Below are 22,303 nucleotides of genomic sequence, written 5' to 3' on the forward strand. Positions count from 1 at the left end.
CTCCTTTTCATGAACAAGATCTTTCGAAAAAAATGTTAACTTATTTACATTACATTAAAGCAAGGCAGTGAAAGTGGTAATTAATATCGCAAAACGAAGATTACGGATATCTGTTCGTTTTCTTCGTGTAGCAATTGCCGAATAACAAAGTATACAAACAAAATGTAAATGCTACGATGTAAAGCTCAAGATAAATCGTAAACCTGTTCTCAATCAGCATACAAGTTACTAATAGTGGACACATATGTAAATAAAGTACATGTCATTAGTAGTCTATACGACACTTTTTCTTGCAATAATTCAACGCCAACTCAACGTCCCGTACTGATATGGAATCGTGAAAAGCACGTTAATCCCCATCATCAGTCGTTTATGATGTATGTTTGCGCGTTCTTTGAACCTCTTTGACGGTTACTTGATTCACTTATTGATCGCGCGTATAGTAAATCATTGGTTGTATCGATGAGATAGTGGATCGCGTGGTCGTTGAAGAATTTATTGGCACAGATGGTTGACTGAGTGTACCATGGCAACCACTCGCAACGAGTTGGACGTGCAAATTTCACGTTCACTCGGTGCGGAACAGTGTGTATTGTCGTGTCATGTATTCGTTGGAAAAAGCACTTTTTACATCTTGTTTTTTTTTTTTTTTTTTATATTTTCAATAATTGAACTTCGTACTACTGAAAGGTGTAAATATACTGCTTTCGGCTGTGTAATTAATTTTTTTCCGAGATTCGTGAACTCGGTTATATAAGTTTCTCCTTTTCGTATACGGTAGTGAACATTCTGTTGCTCCAGAAGCAATTGATCAATCCGTAGCACGGTGAAAGGCACGGATGAATAACCGAGTGAAAGCTGCGAATAAATCGTAATTATTGTGACTCTGTATATCTGATATCGCGCTGAAATTACAGATTCGATAACACGATACGATACTTTAATTCCCCTCCACATAGCTACGCTATTGAAAACGCGAACCGAGTTGAAACAGGACAATATAGAAAGGAACAAATAGTACATAGCGCGGCTCAGAGCAAACATCGAATAAAACGTAATACTCTAATTCGGTAAATTTGGAATCGCGATGTAATTACGAAATTAATAACACGTACCGGGGGCTGCGTGGATGCAAAGTTGAAATCGAGGCGGAGGCAATAATTGCCAAGTGTATTAATAAATGCCGCGTCGATAACGCAGATGCGAGCCGTGTAATTTCGTTGGGAACGTTAATATCACGACGAGATTTTAATAAAATCTCGCGCCGTGACGATTCGAGTGACAATCAGAGCTGGGTTGAACACGGCCGATTGTTCTCGCCGGGCTTTTTGTTTGCCCGGCGATCGGTTTATCGCGAATTCTCTTATTTCCGATTTTTCTTTCGAGCAATTCGAGCAGATTGCGAAAAGAATCCGCTACGTTTCCCATCATCGAAGCTGGCCTCTTTGCTCGACGGAGCACATTGTATCGGAATTGGGACGAGATCCCCATTAAAACTCTGCGAACCGACGAACCGTTCTCCTATATCGCCGACCCCTACTATTGTTCTCTCTGTTCGGCTAACAAACTGTTTCTCCCACTGAATCGTGAACTCTCTCGTGATAGCGCGTCGAGCAGAACCCGGAACGTGACTCGGCTTTAATACCCGTTTCCCGAGGAGAATCGCATCGTGAACGAGCGCATTTACGAAAAATTTCATTCCGGATATTTGTCGAGCAATTTCCTTCCATACGAGGATTACTCGCCGATGACAATTTGATTTCGATCGATCAGAAAAGTTAAATGCGAATTCCTACGCCACCGATTCTTTGTCACTTAAATTGTTTTTCGTAGATAAAATTAAAAAGAAATTTTTCATTTCGAATTAGTATACCCGAAAATTATTATATATTTCGATAAAATGGAGAAACTTTAATAGAACGTAATTAGCTTGATACGTATCTCGATTGTGATGCTAAATTAGATTCCAACTTATTTCTCGTTCATGATATTCCGTTACACGTAAATATTTCTCTGTGAGGGAATCGTAAAAGTGATAAAAATACGTACGAACATTTACACGTCGGAGAAAATACTATTGCGTTAAATCAGATACGTGATACGAATTTATTATGCACTAAAATTTTCTGGATTGTCATCGAGGAATTAAATTTGTAACACTGTCAACCTGTCATTTACCGGTTTCAACGGCCACATTTCAACGTCCGCGCTGGCGAATGCAAATTAACTTCGCTAACTTCATAGATCCGCGACAGTCCAATTACTTTACGGTAGCGCTTTTATAACAAACAGCTGCTTGATATAATATATATGCTTGTAAAATATTATTTTCAAATTATTAGCACAGTTTCACAGGAAGCGTTAGTGGATTGCATAATGAATTATGCAACCTGATACTGTAATGAGCGCAAGCTGAATACTGTAATATTTTGAGTGTAACGTTACAAGATACATAAATGAAGAAAGGAAAAGGAGAGAGAGACGGAGAACGGAGTTATTTATAAAGTCCTTGATTCTCCCCTCGTCTTTCGTAGCCCCGTTTTATATTCCTCTTAATCTCATATTACAATGTAAATAACGTATATTACAACGTAACAATCAGATGCATAATACAGATAAGAAAATTTTGTTGTACTATCTTATTTAGAAAACAGCTAGTGGAAATGGAGTCTCTCTTTAACTCTTAAACGTTACCTCGTGAATGGCGTCTGAAATAGCTTCTGTGTTACTTTTAACAACCCCTGATATATCATATCTTAATATTATTCATATTATACGCTAATTACCATAATTAATACTACTTGTCTTCATAATAACGCCTATTTTTTTAATTTTTAATGTCCCTTCGGTCTTGTGAGCTGTTTTTTTAATCTACAGATTTCTTTTGTAGGAATGGAAAATTTTTTTCCAAAAAAAAAAAAAAGTATTATTTCGTTATTTCGAATAACAATAAATAATCTATCTGACAATAAATACATTTGAATAACATGAAAAGTGATACTAGTGTACACTTTTACGTGTGCTCAACGCAATGGAGTTACAGATATAGTAAATTTATGATACATATTGTTTTTCAATATTACCTGTTGAATATTAACTCTCCTATTTTGTTCGAATCTATGTATATAAATCAGTCGTATATGTAAATTAATAAACATATTTCAATTAAATTAATATAATTAGGTTTTTGTATTATCCGATTCACCGAAGTCGGATTGCTTGCTGTTTATTTCATCACATATTACACATTTTAGCTCTATTTATTATTTATAATTTATTATAATATGCCTGTTTTTGTATTTTTTGAAAACATGTTATATGTGTTGGAATATATTACAACATATTTTGTGTGCGTGCGTACGTGTGTTTCTTTTTTAAAGGTGATCAACATCCTTTTTCTATCTTTTTCGTATTTTGTGCTTATGAACGAAACGATTGAAACAAGCCCAACCAAAATCGGTGACGAGGACCTTTTTCTTCAAGTTCGCAAGATTTTGTAGCAATCTATATACGACTTGTCAATAATTAAAACACATAATTTTATGAACATAACAGGAGAGCGTTAAAGATATCAACTTGATTTTATATCACGTTGTAACTCTTCTAACAAGAAAAGTATAATAATTTTCCTATTCCATTCTAAACGATTATACGTAAGATATTCCTAAATGAAAAATGAATTTGCGTCTCCTGAAATATTTCACAAAACCAAACAAATCATCGGAAACAGAAACACTACCGATACAACGAACGATATAGTATTTTGGGAACAACGCGATTTTATTTGTACGATGCAAAATAAACTAAAAGGAAGGAGCAGTAAGGTAGGAAGGAATGGAGTTACTCGCAGAGAGCTCTCCATTCTTCTCTCGTCTTTCACGTGCTCCTTCCCGCGAGGGCCATAAACGCAGAAACCATAATGTACCTCCGGCAAATGAGCAGTTAACCCCGATTTAGCCCGCGCTTGCGCGGCCGTCGACCATTAAATAATAAATCAATAACGCTAGCTAATAATACACAGATTTACCAAGGCCCACAAACAAAGATACTCGAATATGAACGATCACAGCTAAGCTGCGGAACAAACTCGAGAAAATCGGAATGTTCGTGATCTCATTGCCTTCGCGTTCGTTCTATGTTCCCTTTCATTTGACTCTTACTATCTGCCCCCGATAACTTGTTCTGTCTGTTCTCTTCTTCCCTTCTTCTTTTATTGCTCCCTTTCTCGTCTATATCTGAAACGTAATCGCGATGCTTCCACGGAACGTTTCGACAGCAGCGATTACGAGAAATCGGACGACGTTGATCTGTTTTCCCCGGTGCTCGGGCAATTTCTTGGATTCTTCGATTTCTGCCCCATGCAAATTTACCGTGAATTTATAGAGCCATTACGTAGCGAGCTTCTTTTGCCGCTGATCCACCCTCGCTGGCAGAGTTGGGGATGCTCCTTGATCGATGTTGGTTATATATGTATCTTGACTACATGATACCCTACTGTTATTTATGTATGTTATTTACGAGAGATAGCGATATGTAACATTTGTTTTGGACGTCTTTGAATATTCAAAAGTATCGGTATTCCACTTAGGGAGAGCTCCCCAATTCTGTTCACGTGCAATATTTTGGTTATCGAATGTAATAAATTATTATGTGTAAAATATTGGGTCTAAATATTGTAGAGTTGAGAAACATTGTAATACGGTAACGACGATTTCTTTATATTTCGAGGTATAAAGAAGATCTGAATATTAATTTTGCGTTTTAAGATTTGAGAAAGCTAAAAAAAGAAAGATAAATATACTATAGTATCTTCACAAAATTCCTGACTTTGTCGAATTTAAACAATTAGCCTCCAAATATTCTCTATGTTTCCATTTGTAAAGAAACTGTTGTCCTCATGTTATATATTTTGTTAAATCTTCATTTGAAGATATTTCCTATAGATAAAGCGCAGATAAAGATGGGGCGCTCTATATAAACAAATTGAACCTCATCGTCAAAGTTTTATTTCCTTCGCCATTCAACGTGGATCCGCATGATAGCACTTTTACGAGAAATAATGTTTCGAAGGAGATTTCTTTAAACAATTTCCGCGCGAATTTTTCTACGGTACCGCTTAATGGTCAGCAGATTTTGTCGAATAATGTGGCGAGGTAAAAAGAATCGCTGTAACGGGAAGTTGCTAGTTAATTAATATGCCGCTGCTACCCGTTTTCAATAATAATTATACCCTTCCGTCTTTCTGACTTGGCCGTGTTTTTCATCCGAGCATAATCACCGCATCCACAGGCGAAATCCTTGGGTGAAAAGAAAACGAAAAAAAAAAAAAAAAAAAAAAAAAAAGGGAGGGGAAAAGGTGCACAGAAGAGGGGAAAAAGGAAGAGAAAGAATGAGAGAAGGGAAGAAAAAAGTTGGCCAGGTTGCTTCGTAGACGAGGTTGCTGGCAATTACGCGAAATTAGCGGACCACCGATATTATTCGATCGATTATCTCATTTTCTTACTCGGATATTCCGAACTGCCGATTCGTAAAATATAGCTGGCCATCGTTAACGCGAAACAGCAGATGCGAGGCGCGTTTTATATTCACGAGGAAGCCTATTTATTCGGTTAAGACGTAGCGAAATAGAACGTTGCAATTTCCTGCTTCCTTTCCTCTAATTGAATTAATTAATGCATCACAGCTTTGAATTTTCTGACAGCGCAGCGGTCTTTACGCCTGCCACTTAGTCGTTTTCCTTTTCAGGGAAAATCATCTTCGGTTAGGAGGATGTTCTGGCAATTATTTTGCTGTTCAGTAACACGCAACGGTGTCTTTCTCATATTCGCGAGAACAGTTCTTGTTATTTTCAAAATAGACATTGCAAACAACGAGTTTACGTTGTCATATTTTACGACACATAGAGGTATTTTAAGATTTTATTGTATCACTATTTCGTATCATTTTCTGACTTCGAATAACATTTAATTCATTATCGATTTAAAAAATATACTATATTTATGGACGCGTACAAATATATGCTTTTAAGCCGTGACGTATAATTTTAACGTTTATCCCATAAATGATATATGACAGCTTCTATATGATAAAAACGCCATTAATTTTATTTTAAAATGAAGTAACTTAATCTAACCGTAGCCTAAACTGTAGTGTCGTTTATAATGCTAATTGAGGGATAATAAAGTTTAAATAAGTTCGTATAATTAAATTAGCATGTAGATATATTGTGCAAGTTTATGTGTTTGTGGGAAATTTAAAAGTGCAAAAATATGCAAGTATCTGTAAAATAATCAAAAGAAAATATTTATTATAGTAGGTGTAGATTACGTTTCTTTAATTATATTCATAAAACTATAAAAATGCATAAACATAAGCAATCTATATATTAACAATGCTCTATGTAGCATTGTATACGTAAAAAAACTAATTAAACAAAACAACGTCGTTTGGGGAAAATACGTTGTGCGTAATTTATACTTGCGCAATAAAATATAAAAAAAAGTGACATTTTTACTTGTCAAGAGGTAACATTTCGATTGTGTATTTCGAAAGAAAGTTTAAGAGCACGAGCGGGAAATTTTAGAACTTTGCTGTCGTTTGTTTTTCTTTGGAGACTTTTATCCTCGAGGAATTAAAAATAAAGCAAGCGTGAAACAACAGGAGAGAGTTATTTTCGTGGTCGAAGTGTTAATCCTTAAGGTTGTAGGTCAAGATATTTCCGGCAATGCGCGGCCCTAGCCAGCGCCTATGGCTGTTAAGTTATTAATGGTTTATTAAAATGAAATTCAGAGTGTTACGTGCCCGCCACTACAGCACGCTTCCGCTTGTTATAATTTTGAATTGAGCTACTATTCTATCTAAAGACCAAGCAGATGTATAAAGTTCGAAAAGAAATTACAAATTATGCAAAGTGATGATTGAAATTAAATAATAATCATAGTAATTATATCATACTATTACGTATTTGGTTCTGCATTATATATAAAATGTTTATTGGTGTTACTTGGATATTCATTTAACATTACAAAAATCCTTTTCCAAATTTTTATTGACTGACACTCGCCAATCGACTACAACTAATTAACTTGTGACAAATATGCAGCTTTAAAGTATAGATATATAGGATGAACCATGCAATTGCTTCAAGCTGTGGCTCTTTTTTTAAACGCAATCTTAGAGAGAAAAGACGACTACTGCCAATAATACTACGTTTGTAGAATCATAGATGTACCTTCTGTACGTACAAAAATGCATACGTATTTAACAACTGTATTATTATTTCAAGTAAAAGTTAGATTTACAATTTGTTGTGCAAAAATCAATCCTTTCGTTTATACGTACCGCGTATAAAAAGTATCGAAACAAAATGATTGCGAACGGATTGACCAAACAGATGTGCAAAAGGTGTAATTCAATTGAATCGTTAGAATCAAGCTTAAAGCACAAAAACACCGGAATCCAGACAAGGGTAGTTCAGGAAAAAGACTCTCGAGACAGGCGTTATCCGATAAAGGCAATGCTTCTTGTCAAGAGGGACAACTATTAGGCTTTCTATGGTTTCGAAAGCGTATGCATCAGCCATTAACCGAATGGCTGAAGGTCCATAAAATCTGTCCCCCCAGCTGCCACGGGACACGGAGGCGGTCGCGCTCGAGCGCGGGTGCTTCCTGGAAGGAAATCAGGGCCGATTTGCACGGTCGTTTGTCGTAATTCCGGCGAGCACGGCGGTTTGCATCTTTCGAGCGATTGATAAGCTCCTTGGTACAAGAGAGGCTGACACGGATGAGGGTGGTTTCTCGTGCACCTGGGCCCGTAGTCGTAAAGTTGGCAGTAAGCCTTGTTTATTGGCTCGGGCCGTTGGCAGTGATCTCTTTTATTTGAGCCACGACCAGCAAAGAAACCAGGGAAATTCCATTTGTGGCCAAGTAAATAAAGCTCTAAATTTTCGCAGGAATTATGCCGTTTTCACGCTTAAGCAACTCCGTCCTCTGTTCGCCGGAGAATTATGTCCGATAGGGGAGAAAGAGAGCCAGAACCCAACGGTCCGTTCTAGCTGGCGTGTTGTAATTGAATCTGCCGAATAAAATACATCTCGCGCTCGCGTGTCTTGAAATTAGTTTAATCGCGTCTCACGACCGATCGCCGATTCGAATTACCGGCGTGCCTTTCCGCGGAGAAAAATCACCGGACGTGGCCCCCCACGAACGATGTAGCCATCCATTATTAGTCTTGTGAACGCAGCGTCTTGCACGCTTGTGCTGTTAATTATCCATCCGATCGTGCAATTCCTTCGAATTATCGGTTTTACTTTTCATAAATTCCATCTTTCTTTTTATTTTCTCAGAGAGATTAATAGGTACTTTGGGTGGAATTGAAATATAATGGAATTATTGTAAAAAGTTATGTGTGTTTGACCAAGAATTATTTGGTCACTATAGGTAGTACAATATTCGTTGGTATTTATATAGTATTATTAATCGTTTTTAGTGATTGGAGATAATAGAAATAAACAAGATTACATTATTTCAGTATCAAAGAATTTTGGAAATATGTATTGATAAGATATATTTGTAATAGTATAGGACGATTAATTTTCTCTAATCGAAAGCAGTGATCAATTGGATTAAAAATTTTAATAGATTAACGGCTAATAGTGATTTGGAATTGATCATAATACAATCGCGTTCTACGTCTATACATTGTAATCATAATCATGGATTATTCCGGATTTAATGTGCTGTTTTAGTGTACTTCATAAAGAACAAATAACATACAAGTTATTCAATACTTTTATCATTTGATATATCTTTCTATTTTATTTCTTATTTCATCTGCACGTTTACAAATATCATAAAGAAAATTAAGTATAAAGTAAGAACGTAAATTATTTTTTAATTTTAGTCCTTTTTTGTTTACTATAATTATAAAATATACAAAGTGAAATTATATAATACATTACTTACAGGAAATACTAATAGCCTGTTATCGACTATGTTGACGATCAATATGCAATATGCCCTGCAAGCTTTTTATCGAATATAATCGCGCTTGTCGAGATTTCATATCATTTGTTTCGTTGTAAATATTTACTTAATATTTTCATTTATTTGATTACCATTTCGAAAAACGTTTTAAATATTTTATAACTGACTGTATGATTCGCGAATAATTTCTTGTTTCGCTGATTTTTGTAAAAAAATTGCTTGTTGTTTATTAAAATTTCCCTTCGCTTCGCATGTTTATTTCCATTAGTCACGGTATTAAATTGTTCTGCAGAATAAACACTTTTCCGAGTTATTTCACGTTAACATTATTTATAACATCATTCGTGAAAGAAGGACGTATGTCAACACTTAAATTTATTTTCCAAAATTTCCTAGTTTATTTCCTAATTAATATTCTTAATAAACAAAATTGCAAACCTTCCACGATATACATTAAATTCCATTTACTTTCCATATATTGATCTCTTTACTTGTATGTTATTTATTTATATTATTTCTTATTAATTAATTCTTATTTTACTGATAGTTATGCAACTCTAACGAACTATTCACATAATCGTCTATATTATTAGAACTAACGACTACTAAAATAAAAATATAAAACTTGTACCAAAGAAATCAAAACAAAAGACGAGAGAAAAATATGTGTGTATTATAATGCAAGCAGGGAAACAAGTTCTTCATATCTACATATACTTACATTTGACATGAAATTATCCAAGTTTCTATAAGGAATTACGAATTAATAATTTTTTCCTCTCTGGTAATAATTCTATTTATATCTTAATCAAAAAATACCAAGTTGTATCCAGCAATTAAATCCGACATATAGAGGGCAGAAAAAAAAATCGTTTAATTTGCCCGTGCCACGTCACATCGTAAGGTTCATCGTTTCTTTGTTACCTGTCCAGTGACCATCGCAGAGAACGTACATAATACATACATAACCTACGTCTACGTTCAGCATAAGAATTCATGCTATGCAACGTTATCAACGGAATTCGCAACGTGAGCCGCGATAATCTTATCTGCTAATGCGTACATTGTTGTTGATAATCGTACGAGCTCGTTCGTAGTGAAGTTCCATCGTAAAAAGTCTGGGAAAGATCGCGGTTGTAGCGGAAACAAATCTGCCTAACGCCGTAAATATTCATGCTAACGTTTACGGGTTTTAGAACGTTTACTCGTATTTCAGCGTGAGAAGGAAATATAACTTTCTTCCTCGTGTTGTTGCTTCTGTTGTTCGTGGCAATTGCTGGCGCAGTTCCGATTCGTTTTCATTAACACAATTTATTTATAAAATTCTAGGAAAAGGTTTCTCTTTCTGCTTCCACCGTTTGATAAACTATTATTGTGTTTTTATCCTTGTCGCGTGCGATAAAAAATTATATTAGTGAGTTATAGTTATTTTCTTTCTATAGAGTTTGTAATCATTGATTATACCTTAACAAGTATAATAATAGGTTTTATATTTCGAGAATTTAATCGTTATTAACTATTTAACAATAAGTATCCTTCTAACAAGCATCCTTCTATTTGAAATCCAAAATATTCTTTTTTGATTAACTTGTATATTTATTACAAAAAAAAAAAAAAAACATATAACTGAATCTTTCTCCAATGTATCGTTTCCATGTTTTTATGACTTCAAATCAATCTTCTTTTCCTAAAAATATATATTTCATCATCACGAAAAGGATAAAAGCATTATGTAAACGTAAAAATGAAAACGCGATTCATTAGTACGAGTCCGATTTTCTTTTAATCAAATAATTTCCAAGTCTATAAATTATTATTTTTATAGTTTGCTACAAGCACATGTGCAGTCACTATAAATAGATAATGTCGCATCGTTTACATAGAACGCAAACTGCTGTTCCATTTTTAGAAACTAGGAGGTAAATAGAATGAAAATTTTCTTACGCATCGTTTCGATGAAATAAGGATTTCATTACATTGATTTAATATATTATTGATCACCAGTAATCTGTACAACATCTAACTGGTTAAATACGTTCACGTATACCAAGCACGGGCAATATTAAATTACATTTTTCAGTCAGAGAGAGTGCACAATTAATTAAGAATCTTATCATTGGAAACAAATTGCTCTTTTTCCACTCTGCCCGCCATTCCATCGCCTTTCCATACCAGCGAGAATTAATCACTTTCTCTCGTGCTGCTCCCACGGAGGCAGGAAAATCGCTGGAAACGGTGAGAAGCATCGTGAAACGAAAGGGAACGAATCGAACTCGATCTCGACACCGATCGAGCAATCATCGTATACGCGGGCTCACTGGAAGTGATCTCGGGATCGCCGTGAGCGTCTTCCGCGTACCGGGAATCCATCGTCGAAGAATGAAGAGAGAATTCTCTCCGCGGGGAGAACTCCGCTGATTTTTTCTCGATCCGAGGCGTTTTCGACGTGCACACTGTATAACGGCTCTCGTTTCTCCGCACGGGACGATTACCCGGCCATGCAATTTATGTCGGCAAATGACTGCAATCTACGGCTGATCCAACGTTGCGAAATGGTTGCCTATTGGTCTCTGTCTGGCTTGTTGCCGGGCCGAATCGCGCGGCCCGCGAGTCCAAACTCGCATGCACAAAAGTGCAAAACAGCCGAAGGAAACAAGCGGTTCGTGATCGGCCGCCGTTAACGTTTCACTTTTCGTGGTCGAAAATTATTCGATCTCCTCCTCGTCTCTCTCTCTCTCTCTCTCTCTCTATCTTTCTCCCTCTCTCTTTCTCTCTCTCGCAGCCCTCCTGCACACTGGACTCCCCACTCTCTGGTCGATTGCGCGTTGCTTCGCCAGATAATATCGTGCCGCAAACCTGGCCGCAGATAGAGACCGCTCTCTTCGAACCGTAATGGACACCGAAATTGATCGAACACGAACGATCTTGCGAATGGGATTATTGATTTGTGGCGGCGCGTTCGAGTTGCGCTGTTTTCGTGTCCTGGACCAACGCAACGGCGAACGAGGCTGAGCTTCGTCTCGATACGAATGCTTCCCGGTCGCCCCTTTCGTTACGTGTTCCGCTCGTTTACGCGTTAACCGCGTTTACCGTTTTTTCTTCCGTTCGAGACTGAAACGCGTGGATTTTTGCCGATAGCTTTACGCTTTGGTAAGCGGATTTTTCTCGAAAGAAGCGAATGGGTGCGTGTGGTAAATTGGTTGGATGTTGAACGCGGAGGAATTGGGTCGGTTTCACTTTTTAAACCTTCGTCGGGCTATTTCGAATTCAAACCATGATGCATCTTTTACGGGGTTCTGCATCATATTCGATTCGATACGCGTTTTATAATTGATATCGTACGATTTTAAGTCGAAGGTATTTTAATCTCGCACTCTATAAAATTTAGTATTATTTATTTAATTTAATTATTAATATTAATTCAACGCCTAAACATTGTGTGGTTTAAGGTATTTTCTTAGATAATCAAGACTGTATCTACTGTGATAAAAAGAGTGTTACGAATAGTAACTGTAGAAGTAACATTTCAAATATTTCTGAATTCTAGAGCTAATAAGTTCTATCAATTTAGATTTTCTTTCGTAGCTTAATAGAATAATTGATTAAAGTATGAATTAAAGTATAAATTAAATATGACGAAAGTGAAGTACTTGCAAGATTAATATTTTAATTCTAAATACCCTCCATCTGAAACTAATAGTCTCAGTTTATACACGCTCTGAATGATCTCAGTAGTTAAACTCAATTTTTCGTCCAGGAATTAATAGCGCTATTATAACGTTGACAATTGTGACTTATAATCATAAATCAATATTTTCTGTATGAAAGAAGAATTTAAATGCCAGTGTATTACGTTAACGTGCTTCGTCGTTAAACGACAGACAATTGAGAAACGACGAGGATATTTATTTGAATATGAATTAAGTGAGTAGTAAGTTTTTTCCGAATAGAAATTGTTGATGAAAAGATATTGTTAAAAAAAGTAAAAGAATCGTTTTAAACTGACAGATATATGAACGTTTTCAACGAAGTAACGCACGACTGTATGCAGACATTTTGTGTACATTAGAAGCGTCGAGTGCGGTTTCTTTAAAGCGCTAATAGAGGGGGAAGGTACAGTTAATATCGAGACTTCCGGGTGTAAAGCGTGTCCTTTTGGAAGACTGTTCTGACGGTTTGCCAGCAGCATTGCAATTAGTTTCGTTAGAAGTTTGATGACGCATTTATGTTGACGCGCGCCTTACAGCTATAATCTATTTAAAACCCTCATGCTCCAGCTTGATCACGGATCACTGATCACCAACCACAGATTTTTTAACTGGTTAGAAGCGACACTTGAGGTATTCGTGTAGTATCTATTTTCACTGATCTATTTCCACTGCTTTCAGGTCTTTAATAGTATATAACCAATTTATATGCCAATTTATCTTATTATGCTAATTTTTCGTTAATGTTACTCGTACATATGATCAGATTTAATAAAATCTAGTTCTAGTTTTTTTTTTCATTCTAATATGTATAAATATTCGCTTAATGTACTTTCCTTGCATAATATTAGCAAGTTTAGACAATAATAAAAATCTGGGTTATGAAGATTTTAGAAATTCCAAGATAGAAACGCGTAATAAAAATAGACGTTTTATCGTGTACGCTCTGTTTGAAATTCTTCGATATATAGTACATCCAGATTCGCTAATATCAGTTAATATTTTTCATGAGTATAAATAAGAAGATACAATATAATGAATATTATTTGACGAAGCAATACCTTTACCAAAAGTAATAGTAAAAGTACGAAATATATAGTAAAGTACGAAAAATACAATGAGACATGAAAGATTTACTCTTACAATCTGTATCAATATATCGTTTACAACACACAGATCGAATATTTATATCTAAAAATATATCGATGATATTGAAATAACGCGTATATTTACAAGGATATACAATACAAGATAATTAGATACAATTCTTAAAAGACAACATAAATTCCTCTTGTCTGACTTTAATCCTCTTTTCTAAAACTCCACTGTTTTCATCTTTAATAGCAACAGGAATAACTTAAATGTTCAATTTAAGCGATACGCCATATACAATGCTAAAGCCTAGAACACGATGCGAAACGTTGCAGAGTATCACGAAACGACTTTAAAATCCAATTGGACGTCACCGTTCGTGTTTAATCCCGTAAACGGCAGACTTATCCCTTCGATTTGAAGTTGGATCGCGTATAATGGAGAGACGTAGAGAGGAAGAGAAAGACAGAGAGAGAGAGAGAGAGAGAGAGAGAGGTGTGCGTCGCGGCGCATCGTGTCGGAGCGTCGCGTCCGCGTAGCTTCGTTTTATAGTTAATCGCTCTTTATCGAACCAGTCGGCCGCAGTTTCCGCGTAAATTATTGCTGTCATAAATTTATCACGGAGCGGTAATTATCGGGGTGAAGCCATCCGTCGGAATGGCCGCGAATTACGAGCCAATTCCAATTGGTACGCCTCGGTATATCTAGCGTTGCGGCCTGCCTTCGACGATTTATCACCCGTGATCTTCGTTTCTCCGCTTCTCTCCCTCGCGCCATCCGCTCCTCTCCTCTATCCCCTCGCCTGCCATCGCGTTTAACAATTTCGATCGCTTTACGGATACTCCGCTCTCGGATACTCGCGATTGTTTGCCTGCACAATTACGCCAGACGACTGGAATACCGCTGAAACGATTATACGAACGTGTTCGAAGGAGAATCAAATAAATCTGAACGTTCCCCTGAAACGTAATCTCCAGTCTTCGTTGTGTATCAGCATTCGATGAATCGTTGCGTAAACCTCGCCAGTATTCCCTTTGTACGCCAGCGATTCGAACGATGGTATGAAGCATCGTTTAGGCAAGTTACCTGAATTCTAGCGGCCTGAATTCAATCAATCTGAGATATAGGTATGTAACAGTTTACTCGACTTGAGATGTCCTCTCAGATTTTTATTCTGTTGTTCTCCTTGAGAAGCTCTCTCTTGCGGTTCTTCTATGTGTCCCGAAATCAACGTTATATTTCAACAGATGTTATTAAAATGTAAATAGCTTTCGAATATTTAGTTCTAGTATTCGATATAATTTTATACTGCTTTTTCTGCGTTCCACGCTTTTTATGAATAAAACGTTCTAACGCAGTATTATGTAAATACTGTCGGGGGAAAACTTTAGAAGCATATAGCGATTTCATCAAAACAAGCAAAAAAAGTGTCAAGCGACATTCGATTCAAAAACTGCATGTTTCTGAGTTGCGAGATGTTTTTGTCAGTAAGACATTACCTTTGCAACATAAAGTACGTTCGATATGACCCTAATCCGTTTCAACGTACACATTGACACGTTTTCTCATAGAAGCGCGCACACGTTGAATGAACCTCGGCATTTCTTTTATCTCTTGGCAGCAGATTTCTTGGATCAACTGCTGTTCGTTGTAACGAAGCAACTGGTTTTCTATATGCTATACTTTCATTCACTAAACATCTCGTAACTTCGAAACTAGTTTTGAACTCATGTTAATATAAGACATCTTTGTTTGTTCTGACGAGTACTACATACTTTTGAAGTTTTTTCTCCTCTTTTTTCTACACTCTGTATAAAATATTTAAAATAACATGTCTAAAAGGATATTTTACAAAGGTAAAAAAACGTAAAAACGTTGAAAGGAACAATAATTGAGGACGTTTGCAAAGAAGAAAGCGACTAAATCTCTATAGTAAATACGTAAAAAGCAGACACATTTGAGGCTGCTTTAAGACACGAATAAATTTATTAAGACGCGAATTCAAATCATTCATTCAGAATCATTTATTCACTGAAGCACAACTTAATAATTATTGAAAACTTCGTACAAATTAATGTTGTCAGTAAAGAGGACGTGGGTTGCATTTACAAACAATAATAACAGACCATTACTTAAAGAATATTACATTAATATTACATTTTATTTTCCCTATAAGTGATATTCTTTTTGAAATACAAAATGAAATCGTCGTAAGCAAAGAAGAGCATTCGAATTTTCCTTCATCCAAGAGATCATGTCTTCTTATGAATTCAATTATTGGAAATTCTACCGCGTATTACATCGCATCTTTCCAAATACGTGCACAATACCCACACTGTTGAAATATTTAACAAGATTTTATCATCGTTCGGTCTTTCCAGCGTGCTATGCAATTGATTTTCAAGTCATGAATTGCAGCATTATGGAAGAAAGGATTCAGCTCGCCTTCCCACGTTCTGTCCCGAAGACCGCGAGCAGTTGCGGTTTCAAAGAACATGTGGACGCGTTCTGGCGCGCGTACATGTTACCACGGAAAAGTCTGTATGAAGGGTAAACTGTTCATAGATCGTAGATAAGTATAGTCCACGCGCCAACGGCATTCCCAACCTCAGATACATGCACGGACACGAGTCTCGAGGGTTATGGGAACCTGACCGTTCTAATGTCACGTCTTGTCAGCAGCACACGTGCAATATTGTTGGTCAAAGGATATTGCGATCTGAATATGAAAAACGTGTTCACCACCTTCTAGCTTATTCTGCTTCGCGCATACATGCGTTAAATTAGTCCTATAAAACGAGATTGAATTAAAATTTACAGACGCGACGTGTCTTTCCTTTGAAACATATTGACTGACACCGCGAGTGAATGTTGTATATTGTAAAGAGTTCTTAAGTTATTTGGATTCAAAGAATTTGCAGTCGATTGTCATTTGTACACGTGACAGCAATAGCATTATTACTTCCTGGATTCCAAGTTAAAGTGAAAAACTCTAATGTTTCTTTCCTCGTAAGAAAATATAATGCTAATCGTAAAGACTCAAGATTTCAAGCGATACCTAGAATTGCATACAACATTGTACGTTTTTCAATTATTGTAGGATTAAGGTCAGAGGCTCTTATCTCTTCAAATCTCCAACTTTAATTTGATTATCGAAAAATTTTAATCTGCAAACTTTGAAGCACGATTTATCTTTCACAGCGTTTCTATATCGCTATAAATAAAATGAGCTATACATTTACTTTATGAAATTTTTTACGTCTATCATTTTCATTAATCTTCTCCTGATCTTAGGGAAGGATAAGAAGAGTAATTTATGCGCAAATACAATTACGAAAGAATAATTCGTTTTTGTCTATCTGATTGATTTAATCGGTCCTGGAACGAGTTGTTTATATCATAAAATTCTTTTCATTATCATAACGGCTTTTTGTTATTACAGTAGGGTACAATGTTGAGTAGGTAAAGCTGCTTGTTGACCAAACCATTTATATCGAGGAATAATACCTATGTTTATATTTCACTGACCTTGCTCCCATGAAATTACTACAGCGGAACGCACATGTTATTCTATATGTCTTAAATATAAATAGTTTCTTACCTCATTTTACGTAATTTTCATTGCTTGTTTTAAGCATCGTACATTGCGATATGATCGAAGATAATGCAATCTGGAAATGTTGTTGGTAAAAAAGTGCAAGAGAAATATACCCGTTAATTGAATTATATTATACTAAATTATATTATTAATATTATACTATATTACACATGAAAATAATATTCTTCTTTTTGTTATAATATGATAGGAAAAGAAATTCTTTACGTATTTTTGTCCGTCTCTCGTGACTCACTCGTCTGTCAGCATTTTTTCTTCATCTCGCAGATACTTCAATTTAAATGAGCGTAACTTTCTTTAAAAATAGGAAGGTGTCCTTGAGGAAAGAATCGTGACGAATCGTACGGTAAACAACAGGTACGGTTCAACTTCAAGAACAAGAATGATTCGACAAGGTCTGGGGTGGAGCCCGAAGGGTGGGTGGCATCGTAAAAGCTGATGTTGGTTTCGTTGGCGGCAGAATTCGCTTTACGAGGACAAGCAGCTTAGCCAGCCTTTCCAACCGATATAATTCATCCACCGTGCCTCTTTACTCTGTGCAACATGCCTCGGCGCACTTCACGTGCTAACTGAAATTGGGAGGAACTCCTCGCAACCCTTATTTATGGAATCACAGCTGTGTTGTTGAATCCGTTGTCGCGGTTTTATAGGAAAATAAGTTACCGGTCTCGTCGTTGCTCACGATATCGACTCCTGCGTCACAAAATAAAAAGATTTATCTTTCCACAAGAATATTATCAAATACCTGTTTATCAGCTGCTACTTAATTGTTTTATCTTAGGCGTCGTTTGGAACACGAGAGAGGTTTTATTATCATTTTTATTAGTCTTTGATATTATTTCTTGTTTCGATTTCATATAGAAGTTAGTTTTAATTTTTTCGAACTTTAGAAATCTTTCTATTCGTTAATAAGAACGAGGTTAGTATAGAATAGTTCAAAGATAAGATAAAGTTAATGCATTAAAATGCAGTTGCTGACGCCGTTCATAGTACCTTTTATGTAGCCTCATGATTAATAATCGGACACATCAATTATCAATAATGCTGAGGAAATAAGTATTTCTTGTATTTGTTTCAAATAGGTAATAATAACAATTAATATAAAGTATAATATTCGAAAGCTAACTTTCCAAATGCTTGTCCTAGTCTTAAATGTAGAACCTTGTAGTGTTCTAGATCTCAGTAAAATTACCAAGCGTGAACATGTTAATTATTTTGTGCTACGTTCAAAATAAAGTACACGCATCGTGCTGATTGTCTGGAGAGGAGAAAAATTCGAAATTTGTAATGTCACGGGTAAAATAATTTCTCCGCTGTACAAGTCCTGAAATATAAATATTTCCAAATATATTACTTTTAATAAAAATATCGTTAGATATAAAATAAATTCAATCGTCGTAGACATACACGTTATATGGATTATTTATCGAATCGTATGCACGTTTTCATATTCCGTTACAGATTTTCTTCGTGAGAATGTTACGGCATTATCTATGATACAAGCTTCCCTCCATTCTTAGGCGAGGGAGGTTATGCGACCACGTGGAGAATTCTCCACCCTCTATTCTTATTTTCTCTGGTAGTCGGGAATCCAGTCTGGGTCTATGGTTCCGTGAATGTTGATACATCGCCAAGGATTTTGCATTTCGAATCCGGGATAAGAGGGTGGCATGGAAAAAGTCTGCTTTACGAACCCCACAAACCTGGCTTCATCCTCGAATAGACTTGCGAGAACGTATGCATTAAAATCAAGTGGAGATATGAAATTTTAGGTAGAAACCTAACAGACTTTGATTCTTTTCTCCCTTATTTTATGTAGACAGCTATTTATTGCGATTATCGTAGTGAAAATTCTTTTATTCTATTGTAGTCTTGAACTGACAAATTTTAATAACGAATGAAATTACAAATAGGATATTGCTAATCCAATAAAGATACTTTCATAATTAAATTCTCTTTTATAATTATAGAAATACAGTCGATTGTATTTATAAAGAGATTCTGTAATGTATATATCTTCTTTCGATATAGACATTTTTTGATATCGTAAAAATTGTTCTTCGGTTACTTTAGAATAGACTAAATCATCAAGCAGGTAAATCCAAGTTGTTAGCTTCCAATGTTTCTCGACAAATTCAATCCGAGGTAAATTAACAGTCCGAGTAGATAGCAAATTTGTCTTACCGAGACGGAAAGTAATTACTCGAATTTTCGTAGTTGATCAACCACGCTCTTAATTACTGTGCCAACTAGTTCACTCAGATAATAGATAACAACAGAAGGTTTGCATACAATCTCGATGCTTGCAATACTATTTCATTCATAATATAGTTACGTATGTTCTCTATTACAAATTCTACATGTGGCAAGGCACTTTGATTACTATGCCAACGTTAATAATAGTCTGAATATAATTCCATTTCCATTATAGATATAGAGAAAGTTGAGATAATTCACCAGCAACGTAAGAAAGGAATCTTATCATTAAAAAAATATTAATTTAATGCAACATGTATCCTTAAGTTGATTCTGAAACTGTTCACGGTAATTAACAGTGTTGATTATCTTGGAATAATTCCCAGTGAATTATATAATTATGTGTCTTTTGTCTTTATTCAATTAAGAGGTGTATACAAGATTCTAATATCAATCATGTGAAGATCTGAAGCTCGTAAAATTTGTGTTTAGTATAAAACGTGTTTAGTATGGTGTGAATATGTAAACAAATACCTTATTGTTTTCCTTTATTTATACTTATCCATAATTCAAATATAACTCGAGCATATTAACAAAATTTCTAAATATTAATGAAATTTAATTTACTCGAATATGCTGATCGAACCTACCTACAGCGTAGATTACAAACTAAATGAAAAGATTATAATCAATATTCCTTTTCTTGGAGCAAACGTTTTGCTTACAAAGACTCTAACTTATTGGAAATTATAAGCTACATGTTACGTGTATACATCACATATCCAGCCCCAAAACCCTCAAGCAAATACACAACTCGACCATGACTCAATCTCAGTTGCCAATCATCTTGTTACAAATACTTCGATAAACCTTTGCCATAGCTAACTCACTATTCCATCACTCGTTCGAGAATCCGGCCTGAATTTCACGCAATGTGTATACACAACTTCAGCTAACTTCCCGTAGAAGGCTAATAATAATCCGCGACTAACTCGCGGCGAGAGTGAAAATATGTATTTCATAATTCATAGCGGACGTGACAAAGGGTGGCGAGCAGACGCGAAAAGGGGCTGGTGGTGGGCTGGCAGCACGGCGAACAAATCGAATTCGGCGCAAATTAGCGCGAACGTGGGTGCGCGAATTCGTCTTGTTGTCACGAGAAATAATTGCCAGGAGGATTCCTATGGACCGGGATCGGACGGGAAAGGCGAGCCTTCCCCCGAGGTTATAATGCCGGGATGAAGCGCCCGAGGTTATTAGTTTAGGAAGCTGCAAAGTACTCTGAAACAAAGTCTCTCTGTCCCTCTACAAGGTAATCAATATACAAGCGGGCGACCCTGCCTCCGTTTCAGCTCGTTGATTCAACCCGAACCGCCTGGCGAAGATCCCTTCGTCGAATTAGTTGCTTGCAAAGCATCGCTGTCGGGGATTCGACGTCAGAGAGCGATAGGTGATAAACCGTCTTTCCGTTCGACGGCCTACCAGAGACCAGACCTCGTCCTTCCCTTCACGTTATGACGGCCGTGTTTCCAGATTAATTGCGGAATTTCAATTACTCCCAGCCTCTAGAACGCGCCAAATGAAAATGCTAACGAGGTAAAAATGCAACGACGCTTAATGCCGGGAGATTGAACGCGTTAATCGCGCAAATTGTCGGCCGAACGATGTTACCAACGTGAAACGCAGAGAGACCTTTGACTACGCTTAATGCGAAACATTTTATGCAGCTTTGCCGGATTACGTCTTCCGAAATTTCGTTTACTTAAATACGGCGAAATAGGTCAGATGTTGACGGCGCGTAAAAATGATTTATACAGTTGTTGATATTCTACGCTGCTTCTATTTGGATAGTAATAAACGAAACAAAGGATCCTTCTATTGTATATTCTAACTAGAAGGTTGACGGATTACAAATATTTAATTAATATGTGTGAAGATCACAGGGGAAAGATACAACGAGTCACGTTTTTTGTTCTTCGGAACAATTGCAAGATCCAATGTTAAATTTGTCACGTTTATAGACTTATTTTTTTTATAAAAAGTTGTGAGATATGTATTTTAAGTAAACTTTAGCCACGTTTCTCTTGTGAACAAAGGGGATAATCGATCTGTAGCTTTTGGTATATTTGGTCATTTTCATTCAAAAATGAAACGAAGTTAACTAGCGAGTATTCGTTAAACAATTAACAACGAAATTCTTTAAATTCAAAATGAATTAGTTCTAAATTTTAATATATAAATATGTACATGTAAAAGGAATCAAGAAATATGTACAAAGAATTTGTATAAATTCATGAACATCGTACAGATTCACGAAGAAAGAGGTGCAACACATAAAATTGATAAATTCGACATTAAAAAACGATTATGGTAATTTCTACCGAAGAAACGATTCGATTAACAAGATTAAGTATAAAAATATTAAGAAAAGAACTAGAAATTTCTGTGAAGGAACCGTAGTATATAGAAGTCGTAACTGTCAATCGTAAAGCACCCTTTGCAGAAAATTTGCCAGCGATCCAAGAGATGCAATAACTCGGTCCCCTTTACGAACATCGATAACCGTTTTCATTTCACAGGGCCAGTTAGAATTATCGGTGAGGATCCCCTCAGTGTAATTCGTTGGTCGCTCAGCAAACGTCCTCGAACCATTACTGTCCGGTCTCACCAAACAAGCGATGTCTGTAGGTAATAAACCGTCTCCTTCC

At 36.1% G+C, this 22,303-nt stretch overlaps 1 protein-coding gene across 3 annotated transcripts in view; it reads left to right on the forward strand.

Moving 5' to 3' along the window:
- Nucleotides 1–22,303, forward strand: part of LOC139989618 (uncharacterized) — a 378,461-nt gene that overhangs the window by 240,962 nt on the left and 115,196 nt on the right. The gene's annotated exons all lie outside the window — the stretch shown is intronic.

This window comes from Bombus fervidus, chromosome 8, assembly GCF_041682495.2.
Source record: "Bombus fervidus isolate BK054 chromosome 8, iyBomFerv1, whole genome shotgun sequence".
In the NCBI taxonomy this organism is placed as follows: Eukaryota; Metazoa; Arthropoda; class Insecta; order Hymenoptera; family Apidae; genus Bombus; species Bombus fervidus.